This window comes from Bos javanicus, chromosome 1 (assembly GCF_032452875.1).
Source record: "Bos javanicus breed banteng chromosome 1, ARS-OSU_banteng_1.0, whole genome shotgun sequence".
Taxonomy (NCBI): domain Eukaryota; kingdom Metazoa; phylum Chordata; class Mammalia; order Artiodactyla; family Bovidae; genus Bos; species Bos javanicus.
The window spans coordinates 92,753,598-92,765,789 of NC_083868.1; the positions used below are offsets into that span (position 1 = coordinate 92,753,598).

Below are 12,192 nucleotides of genomic sequence, written 5' to 3' on the forward strand. Positions count from 1 at the left end.
TTAACTTTTGGTGCTTGCAAATAGCTGAGAAATAATTTGGGTTCATCCTCCTATGATTGGCAAGTGCAGAACATTTACAAGGACTGCATAGACGTATACTAATTAGAATGCTAATAATCAAAATCTATTTTCGACTTAATGTAAACATCTGGTACCTACAAGTTGCCCTGCTGTTCTGGGTTAACTGTGTGTGTACTAGCATGCTCAGTCATGTCCAACTCTTTGTGACCCTATGTCACAAAGGCTCCTCTCTCCATGGGATTTTCCAGGCAAGAATACTGGAGTGGATTGCCATTTCCTTCTCTAGGGGATCTTCTTTGGGACCCCATGTCACAAAAAGGCTCCTCTGTCCATGGAATTTTCCAGGCAAGAATACTGGAGTGGGTTGCCATTTCCTCCTCCAGGGGATCTTCCCAACTGAGGGATCAAACCTGAGTCTCCTATGTCACCTGCATTGCAGGCAGATTCTTTACCCACTGAGCTACTGGGGGTTAACGTATATAAATACAAATGAGTATATGAGCATTATATAAATACATTTTCCTCTATCTAGACACGTTGTACATTGTACCGTTTCCACCCTAAAGACACATTGAATTCTAATTCCCAATTATTATTCTAATTATTCTAATTCCCAGTACCTGTGAATATGACATCATTTGGAAACAAGGTATTTATACTTGTAATAAAGAAAAACTGAAATCATACTGGATAAGGGGGACCGTAAATCCAATAACCGATGACCACAACAATCTTGTTGTGGTATTTGTTATGCCATCTCTAGGGAAACAACACAACACATGAATATGTGCATTTGCCAGGGGGCAAAATTTCCCTGACAGAGCATTGGTGGTTCACAAATCGGGATTAAATTTTTGTTCTATGGATTACTTTCAGTGTGACTCTGAGTAAGTTACTTATCCTCTCTTCCATCAGTTTTCTCTGGTAAAATGGCAATAATTGTGTTGTGAAGATTGAATGAAAAAGAATGTAATGACCAGAGCCTGTCACAGGATGAGTTCAACATATAATAAAAGTAATAACAACTGACGTAAGATCTCGGTTACACACATTACACTCACATATGCCAATAACTTTACTTGACTTTCTGTTTTTCCTTTATGTTAAATATATTAAAACCAGTTCCTAGGAAAAGAATAATAAGGTCAGATACCTAAACCATATCCTACATATTTTAAATAATAAAAAGTATTTAATGCAAAATAAATATGGTTGCAAACACCAACACTTGTGCTTTCAATGACCAGTTTTATTCACTATACACTCAGATGTTGTATTATTTATGATAAAAATGAACTATGTCCTCAGACCTTTATTAAATAATAACTTATATGTCTATAGATTAGTTTTCTTTTGATAGCAGAGCAACTTGCCATTAATTATAGTACTTGTATAACCTTGAAAATGTAATAGTTTATAGATCACAGAGGTTGCAATTCATCATTTAAGGCTGATACATGGAAAACTAAGTGTAATTTTAGACATCACAGATTTGAAAAGTCAAGGACGAATTCAGGTATGCCCATAGAAATGTATGTAGAACAGTGAATTGTCTAGCAAGCAAAAGACAAATACGAAATTGTTGTGAGATGTAGGTTTAGCTTTCAGACACAGAGCTTAAAGGGCACAAAAGGGATGGTTCCAATCACATATGCAAAGGTTTGGCAGATGGGAAAGTGTGTCAATTTATTCTGTTTTGCTCGAAAATCAATATTGGGGTCTTCATGACGAAGGCATATTTTGAATCAATATATGACAAATAGCATTATAACAATTTGAACTATCCGCAAATAGAATGAGCTGCCTCAAAACAGTAGAGATATTTCTGTAAAGGTTGTCTCAGCATCTGACAAGGATGCTGTATTACTGAGCTAGGGAAACTTATGCGTCTCATGTATTCAAAACGTTTTAGACAGGAACTTTTACAGCTAATTTGTTACTTTATCATAATAAAGAATGAAATTTCATTATTTTAAATAGCATGGATGTTCTTTGAGGGTATTAAGTTAAGTGAGATATGTCAGGCAGAGAAAAACAAATACGTTATGATATCACTTAAACATGAAATATAGAAAATGAAACAAACTAAAAAAGAAACAGACATATATATAGAGACCAAATTTTAAGGTTACTGTAAGGAGAGGGGAAAGAGGAAGAGTAATATAGGGGTACAGAATGAAGAGGTATAAACTATTATGCATAAAATAATCTACAATATTATACAAAAAATAATCGTATATTTTATAAGAATATAACCAATATTTTATAACTATAAATGGAGCATAACCTTGAAAAATTTTGAATCACCATATTGTACACCTTTAATTTATGTCATATTGTATACCAAGTATACCTCAATAAAAAAAAAAACTGGCTTTCCTGATTCAAAAAGTCAAATCTCAAACGATGTCCTAAAATATAAAAAGTTGATCAGTGTTGTTAGGCACTGAGAAAAAACATAACAAGTATTCACCTAGCAGAATGGCTAACATTAAAAATTCTGACAATACCAAGTGTTTATAAGAAGTATTGTCACCAGAATTATTGTATATTGTTGCTGAGTATGTAAACTGGGACATCCATTTTGTAATGCTTGCTGGTGTCTATTAAAACTAAAAATATGCATATCATATCATCTAGAAATTATATGATAGCTATATATCTTTGCTATTCATACAAATATTCACTAACCAACATGTTTACAAATATTCAGAGGAATTATATTCATAGAAACAATAAAATGTCTGTCAAAAGATAAATTGATATATTCTTTTATTGCAATAATATATAGATAAAAACAAATATACTACTTAGCCAGCAGAAATATGAATGAATCTCAGAAACATTGTTGGGCTCCAAAATCCCTGCAGATGGTGACTGCAGCCACTAAATTAAAGTACACTTTCTCCTTGGAAGAAAAGCTATGACAAACCTAGACAGCATATTAAAAAGCAGAAACGTCACTTTTCTGACAAAGGTCTGTATAGTCAAAGCTATGGTTTTTCCAGTATGCATGTATGGATGTGAGAGTTGGACCATAAAAAAGGCTTGCCGAAGAATTGATGCTTTTGAACTGTGGTGTTGGAGAAGACTCTTGAGAGTCCCTTGGACTGTAAGAAGATCCAACCAGTCCATCCTAAAGGAAATCAATCATGAATATTCACTGGAAGGACTGATGCTGAAGCTGAAGCTCCAATCCTTTGGCCACCTAATACAAACAACTGACTCATTGAAAAGACCCTGATGCTGGGAAAGACTGAAAGTGGAAGGAAAAGGGAATGACAGAGGATGAGATGGTTGGATAGCATCATTGACTCAATGGACATGAGTTTGAGCAAGCTCTAGATGGTGAAGGAAAATGAAGCCTGGCAAGCTGTAATCCATGGGGTCACAAAGAGTCAGACATGACTGAGCAACTGAACAACACAGAAACATAATTTTGAATGAAAAAAGTCAGACACAAATAATACACTTGATTCAATTTTTATAATGTTCAACACATTATAGGAATCTAATATATGGTGTTAGAAATCAGGACTTTTAAGGATTTCTGGAGTAATGATATACTCTATTTTCTGATGGGTGGAGAATTCATGGTGCAATTTTTACTCTGAAAAGAAATCACTGAATTTAACACTTTCAATTGGCATAATTTTTATTTATAGGTCAAAATTCAATAAAATGATTAATTTTTTAAGAGAAAAGTTAATTTGCTCTCTGTAAAATCAGAAGACTGTGTGTGGACATCCAGATAACAATATTTATACTTTCTCATCAAATCTCAAGAGAATTTAGCAAAGACATTTTCCTTACACAGTGTTGCTTATAGAAATATAGAATATTAGAACCTTACGTAGTCATAGAAATTACCTGCCCCAAATCCAGGTGTGAGAGCTAAGAGAAAAGGTACAGGAAAGAAATTGAGGCCTGAAGGGATGTTTCTCCTAAAATCAATCAATAGCTAGATATAAAATCAGGCGCAGAATGTAGACACCTGACTCCAGGTTTAATGAGTTCCTTCTACCTTGGAAATTCAGGATTGTCTTTTTATAACCACAGGGCTTTTGTTCCTTTTTTCTTACCTTTGCCAGCAAATCTATACTTAACTCTCACAATAATTCCAAAGAAAATCTTTTTCCTTTAATTTTTGGATCAACCAGTTTTAATTTCCTCTTTTTTCCCAAGTCTGCTGAGAAGTACTGCATAAATGTTTAAAGGATGGATACAATTTCCACAAGACTGAGCTAAGAGTCTACCTTGAAATGAAAAATGGTGCTGATATTTAGAAAATGAAAAATAGCAAGTTAGCCTTGTGGCTCAGCAACCGAATGTTCCACTATGGCACAAGTTGCTCGCTAGGCTATAAATTTTTCCATCTTAAGCTCTAAAAGACAGAATGAAGACCTGGGGGACTTCGCTGGTTCCAGTGATCTATCAAGTAACTTCAGGAGCTGAAAAATTTGCATCATTTGGCATCTATAATGCCAGATACATTCAACTCAGTGAGATAGTAAATCAATATCCCCTTAAATTATGAGACAAAGCATCAAGACCAGGAGCAAAGCACCTGCCAGAGATAAGAGCACCAAACAGAATTATCATCCTACCCAAATATCAGAAATTGAACATTTAGACATTTAAACTGTCCACTGTAACACAATGAGTGGATAACATGCAAAGCATAGGTAGGTATACACATTTGAAAACACACAGTATTTAACTGATGACACCCAAAAAAGGCACTCTACTTTAATACAATGTCTACTTAAAATATTTATGATCACAGAAATTAAAAGTACTCACTTAAAAATCATCAATTGCTTATTGGTATGAGACTGTGCATCTAAACACTTCACAAAAAATTCTTAAAGTCCACAATTTATATATTGATAAAGTGTTAGAGTCAATGGGAGAATATTTGCTTAACCACAGTCTGCCTATATTATGTACAAAATGTCAAGTGGCTATAGGAATAAGTAATAAAAGACAATGAATTTTTTGATAATGAAATATTTTATAAATATGAACAAGAAGTGCCATTATATTAATCACTTAAACTTATATCTTACACATACTTTAAAATTTATGTTGCTATTTTTGATGGTATTATATATATCAGATCAGATCAGATCAGTTGCTCAGTCATGTCCGACTCTTTGCAACCCCATGAATAGCAGCACACCAGGCCTCCCTGTCCATCACCAACTCCTGGAGTTCACTGAGACTCACGTCCATCAAGTCAGTGATGCCATCCAGCCATCTCATCCTCTGTCATCCCCTTCTCCTCTTGCCCCAAATCCCTCCCAGAATCAGAGTCTTTTCCAATGAGACAACTCTTCTCATCAGGTGGCCAAAGTACTGGAGTTTCAGCTTTTGCATCATTCCTTAAAAGAATACCCAGGACTGATCTCCTTTAGAATGGACTGGTTGGATCTCCTTGCAGTCCAAGGGACTCTCAAGAGTCTTCTCCAACACCACAGTTCAAAAGCATCAATCCTTCGGCGCTCAGCTGTCTCTGCTTTTGAATATGCTATCTACGTTGCTCATAACTCTCTTTTTGAATATGTTATCTACGTTGCTCATAACTTTCCTTCCAAGGAGTAAGTGTCATTTAATTTCATGGCTGCAGTCACCATCTGCAGTGATTTTGGAGCCCAAAAAATAAAGTATGACACTGTTTCCCCATCTATTTGCCATGAAGTGATGGGACCAGATGCATGACCTTCGTTTTCTGAATATTGAGCTTTAAGCCAACTTTTCACTCTCCTCTTTCACTTTCATCAAGAGGCTTTTTAGTTCCTCTTCACTTCTGCCATAAGGGTGGTGTCATCTGCATATCTGAGGTGATTGATATTTCTCCTGGCAATCTTGATTCCAGCTTGTGCTTCTTCCAGCCCAGAGTTTCTCATGATGTACTCTACATATAAGTTAAATAAGCAGGGTCACAATATACAGCCTTGACGTACTCCTTTTCCTATTTGGAACCAGTCTGTTGTTCCATGTCCAGTTCTAACTGTTGCTTCCTGACCTGCATACAAATTTCTCAAGAGGCAGGTCAGGTATTCTGGTATTCCCATCTCTTGAAGAATTTTCCACAGTTTATTGTGATCCACACAGTCAAAGGCTTTGACATAGTCAATGAAGCAGAAATAGATGTTTTTCTAGAACTCTCTTGCTTTTTTGATGATCCAGCGGATGTTGGCAATTTGATCTCGGGTTCCTCTGCCTTTTCTAAAACCAGCTTGAACATCTGGAAGTTCATGGTTCACGTACTGCTGAAGCCTGGCTTGGAGAATTTTGAGCATTACTTTACTAGCGTGTGAGATGAGTGCAATTGTGCGGTAGTTTGAGCATTCTTTGGCATTGCCTTTCTTTGGGATTGGAATGAACACTGACCTTTTCCAGTCCTGTGGCCACTGCTGAGTTTTCCAAATTTGCTGGCATATTGAGTGCAGCACTTTCACAGCATCATCTTTCAGGATTTGAAAGAGCTCCATTGGAATTCCATCACCTCCACTAGCTTTGTTTGTAGTGATGTTTTCTAAGGCCCACTTGACTTCACATTCCAGGATGTCTGGCTCTAGGTCAGTGATCACACCATCGTGATTATCTGGGTCATGAAGATCTTTTTTGTACAGTTCTTCTGTGTATTCTTGCCACCTCTTCTTAATATCTTCTGCTTCTGTTAGGTCCATACCATTTCTGTCCTTTATTGAGCCTATCTTTTCATAAAATGATACCATCTATTTAGTGGCCATAAATAAACACCACAGCACATATTTCAAATGTAATAATAATGATGTACTCAAGTTAAATTTTCCAGGAAGGGAATTTCTACACATTCATCATAAAATTAGGATTTTTCTCATTTTTTTTTTTCCTGCAGACCAGCTCATCATATTAAAAATTTTCATTTATCTATTCCCAACTTTTTTCTCAACAAGATTGGTTTTATTAACTCCAGTCAAGTTATCTTATCACTCTTTTGGGGCAAATATTCCTTTGCTACTCAATATGCCTTAGGACATAATCACACTTCTGCAAAATAATTGCTATTGTTAATAACCATGAGTCAGCTAGAAAAGGTTGAAATTGTTTTAAGCTTTCTGACTAATAAGGGCAGTAAATTGTTATAAAGTTATTCAGAGTTTTTCCTATGAGGGCTCATAAAGGAAAAGCTATAATTTTGATGATACCCTTTTAACTTTTTTTATAAAATAAATAGAAGCAAATTTAATACTCCTTATGCTCTTCATTTTCAGATGAAATAATAAGACCAAGGACTTCAGTACAGTATTTCTAAAAGAATATAGACTTATCTGAGATAAAGCTTAAAATAGTATCAACCATTCAATAATAATCACAACTGATAGCACGTTTGTTGTTGTTGTTGTTGAGTCATTAAGTTGTATCCGACTCTTTGTAACCCCATGGACTGTAGCCCGCCAGGTTCCTCTGTCCATGGAATTCCCCGGACAAGAATACTGGAGTGGGTTGCCATTTCCTTCTCCAGGGGGATCTTTCCAACCCAGGGATCTAACCTATGTTTCTTGCTTGGCAGGTGGATTCTTAAAACACTGAGCCCCCTGAGAAGCTCCATAGCACATCAGATCAGATTTATAATATATAATGTACTAATGCTAGAAACTTTAGATAAATGAACTTCTTTAATCTTCAAAATAACTCTGAATTTTTTATTTAATTTTAGCACCATAGTAAAGAAGAGAATACAGAGGTTTCCTCAGAGATTGAGAATAGTCTACATCATCCTAATCACTGTCTTCATTACTTGTCAACTTGGCAGAGAAGAAATACAAAAACCACCAAGAAGCATCAGGGCTACTTGAAAGAAATTCAGATGTCCCAACACAGATATATATATATAGATATAGATATATACATAAAACAATATATGTCTATATTGGGTTGGCCAAAAGATGGTTCTGTTTGTTTATTTATTTTGTAACATCTTATATTTTATCCAGTCTAGCTGGGATTCTTCCTGTTTCTAAGTCACTACAGTAAAGAGCTACTAACTGGAAAACGTTCTGCCACTCAAGTGTGTCAATTAAGAAAAAAAGTTCAAATCATTTCTCTGAAGAAGACATACAGTTGGCCAAATAGGCACTTGCAAAGGTACTCAACATCACTAACAGGGAAATGCAAATCAAAACCAACAATGAGATATTACCTCACACCAGAATGGCATTGTCAAAAAAACAAAAACAAAAATAAGAAATAACAAGTTGGCAAGGATGTATAGAAAAGGAAAACCCCAAGCACTGCTGGTGGGAAAGTAAACTGGAGCAACCACTATGCAAACAGTAGGGCGATTCCTCTAAAAACTAAAAATAGAACTAATATATGATCTAGCAATTCTACTCCTGAGTATTTATCCAAAGAAAACAAAAATACTAATTCAAAAAGACATTCACACACGTAAGTTCATTGCAGCATTATTTCCAATGGCCAAGATATGGAAGCAGCCCAAGTGTGCATCGATAGTAGTAGTACGGTTAGTCACTCAGTCATGTCTGACTCTGCGGCTCCACAGACTGTAGCCCACCAGGCTCCTCTGTCCATTGAATTCTCCAGGCATGAATACTAGAGTGGGTTGCCATTCCCTTCTCCAGAGGATCTTCCCGACCAGGGATCAAACCCAGGGATCTTTCTGCATTGCAGGCAGATTCTTTACCATCTGAGCTACAGGGAAATCAACAGGTACATGGATAAATAGATACATAGATAAAGAAGATGTGGTATATCCCTGGGTTGGAAAGACAACCTAGAGGGGTATATACATACAAATGAATATTACTCAGCCGTAAAAATAGTGAAATTTTGCCATTTATGACAACACAGATTAACCTAGAGGTATTAGGCTAGGAGAAAGATAAATACTCTATGATTGCACTTATATGTGAAATCTAAGAAACAAAACAAATGAAGAGATAACCAAACAGGAACAGAGTCATATATACAAAAAACAAACAGGTAGTTGCCAGAGATAGGGGGAGTAGAGAAATAGGTGAGGGAGGGTGAACAAGGCCCTGTGTCCTTGTATTCTGAAGTAAAATTCTGACTCAAGAGTTAAAGATTGGGAAATATGAAGATATAGAAAGAACAGCTGTTAGACTAGGGAACTGGTAAAAAAAAATTTAGACTATAATTCTCCCACATAGCAGAATCACCAAACTTCCAGTTCCCTGAAAGATATAGATAACAGGCAAACACACATTCCTAAGTTGTTTCTACAGGAAGCAGACCATCTCCAGATGAGAACCGCTGACCACAAGAACACAGACCTAGACTGGCTGAAACTAGGAAACTGGTGATGCCTGAAACTTCATCTTTATCCCAACCAGCACAAGAATCGTCCATGAGCTGATCACGCCCTGCTCCTTGAACACTATAAAACTCCTCACTGTCCCCTCCAAGGTGGGTCACATGGTCTGGAGGGCATTAGACCACCTTGGCCCCCTTTGCCCTGCTAAGCAATAAAAGCCACTCTTTTCTACTTCACCAAAAACTCTCCCCATGTTTCTATTTGGCACCAGTGAACAGAGGCTGAGTTTTGGCAACAAGAGGTATAATACAGGCTTGCAGTTGCAAAATAAATGAGTCCCTGGTATGAGATGCAGGGCATGGAGAATAGAGTCAATAATTATATATTTTGGTGTGGTGACAGATGGTAACTAGAATTATTATGGTGGTCATTTTGAAGTGTATAGAAATATTGAATCACTATGTTGTACACTAGGAACAAACAAACAAACTCATATGAGACCACATTTGTGGTTACCAGAGGAAGTAGGGGGAGGAGAACTTGTATGAAGTCAGTCAAAAGGTACAAAATGCCAGTTATAATGAAAATAAGTAATAGGGATGTAGTGTACAACATGATAAATCAATTGACATTGCTGAATGTTACATATAAAAATTGTTAAGAGTAAATACCAAGAGTTCTTACATGGAAAAATATTTTTTTGCTATTTCTTTAAATCTGTATCTTTTTTTTTTTTTGCAATACTTTCCAATTTAAGGAAAAATTTTATGGAAATTACAAAGAACAACTATATAATCTTTACACAGAGTTACTACTTTTGAATATTTTGCCACATTGTCTTTTTTTTTCTTTAGTATTCATCCCACTTGCATAATATCTAAGACAGAACTATATCATACCATATTCTTTTTTTTTTTTCTGAAAAATTTCACAATATAATGTTGATAGTTTACCATGAAGAAATTAAGAAAAGAGAATAGTTTCTAATGTTTATCCATGTATTGACTGTTCGTAGTGCTCTTTACTCCTTCCTGTATTTCCAAGTTTTGTTTTGATATTATCATCATTCATAAAGGACTTTATCATTTTTTATAGCTCGTGCATGCTTCCTTAGCTTTCATTTCTCTGAAGGTGTTTTCACCCCCATTTCAAAAGATACTTTCAATGAATATCTATTACAGAATTGACAGCTTTAATTTTTCAGCACTTTATTTTTTTTTTATTTGATAAATTTAACGCCTTTTATTGCCATACCTCATTTTACTGTGCTTTGCTTTAGTGAACTTTATAGATACATGTTTTTTTTTTTCCTTGTTAATTTTCTGTTTAGTTGATCTATCCATAAGTGTGAGTGGGGTATTAAAGTCTCCCACTATTATTGTGTTATTGTTAATTACTCCTAAAGTAAATGGCAACGGGATCATACTTATTAGTAATTACCTTAAACATAAATGGGTTGAATGCCCCAACCAAAAGACAAAGACTGGCTGAATGGATACAAAAACAAGACCCCTACATATGTTGTCTACAAGAGACCCACCTCAAAACAGGGGACACATACAGACTGAAAGTGAAGGGCTGGAAAAAGATTTTCCATGCAAATTGGGACCAAAAGAAAGCAGGAGTCACAATACTCGTATCAGATAAATTAGACTTTAAAACAAAGGCTGTGAAAAGAGACAAAGAAGGTCACTACATAATGATCAAAGGATCAATCCAAGAAGAAGATATAACAATTATAAATATATATCCACCCAACAGGGGAGCACCACAGTATGTAAGATAAATCTGTATCTATAAGAAATGATTAATTTTCACTAAACTTACTATGGTAATATTTCATAATGTACGTAAGTCAAATTATTATGTTATTTGCCTTAAACTTATATAGTGATGTACGTCAATTACATCTCAATAAAGCTAGACAACATAATTGAAACTACTTTGTGATTTTAGATGACACCACCCTTATGGCAGAAAGTGAAGAAGAACTAAAGAGCCTCTTGATGAAAGTGAAAGAGAAGAGTAAAAATGTTGGCTTAAAGCTCAACATTCAGAAAACTAAGATCATGGCATCCGGTCCCATCATTTCATGGCAAATAGATGGGGAACAGTGGAAACAGTGGCTGACTTTATTTTGGGGGCTCCAGAATCACTGCAGATGGTGATTGCAGCCATGAAATTAAAAGATGCTTACTCCTTGGTAGGAAAGTTATGAGCAACCTAGACAGCATATTAAAAAGCAGAGACATAGCTTTGCCAACAAAGGTCCGTCTAGTCAAGGCTATGGTTTTTCCAGTAGTCATGTATGGATGTGAGAGCTGGACTATAAAGAAAGCTGAGCACCGAAGAATTGACGCTTTTGAACTGTGGTGTTGGAGAAGACTCTTGAGGGTCCCTTGGACTGCAAGGAAATCCAACCAGTCCATCCTAAAGGAAATCAGTCCTGAATATTTGTAGAAGGACTGATGCTGAAGTTGAAACTCCAATACTTTGGCCACCTGATGCGAAGAGCTGACTCATTGGAAAAGACCGTGATGCTGGGAAAGATTGAGGGTAGGAGGAGAAGGGGACGACAGAGGATGAGAAGGCTGGATGACATTACCGACTCAATGGACATGAGTTTGGGTGAACTCCGGGAGTTGGTGACAGACAGGGAGGCCTGGCATGCTGCAGTTCATGAAGTTGCAAAAAGTCGGACACGACTGAATGACTGAAATAACTAGAACTTAAAGCAAATAATAATTACTAAAAACAGAAAAAAATTAAATCAGTACCAATAATCCAGAAGAATCAATAAACCATGTATCCTTTAAATATTTCTCCTTTAATATTAATTATAAAAATACTCTATTTACAAAAGCTAGCCAATTATGAGTTCAGTT

General features: G+C 35.9%; 1 protein-coding gene across 7 annotated transcripts in view; it reads right to left on the reverse strand.

Moving 5' to 3' along the window:
- NAALADL2 (N-acetylated alpha-linked acidic dipeptidase like 2) overlaps nt 1–12,192 on the reverse strand; it is a 1,576,761-nt gene that overhangs the window by 1,336,210 nt on the left and 228,359 nt on the right. The window contains exon 1 of one of the 7 annotated variants that reach the window (XM_061415496.1): nt 6,335–9,985. The exons of 5 other annotated variants lie outside the window; for them this stretch is intronic. The gene's annotated coding sequence lies outside the window, so the exon portion shown is untranslated. Of the gene's footprint in view, nt 1–6,334; nt 9,986–12,192 lie in introns of those variants that run through there. One more of the 7 variants, XM_061415497.1, reaches the window with a different exon arrangement.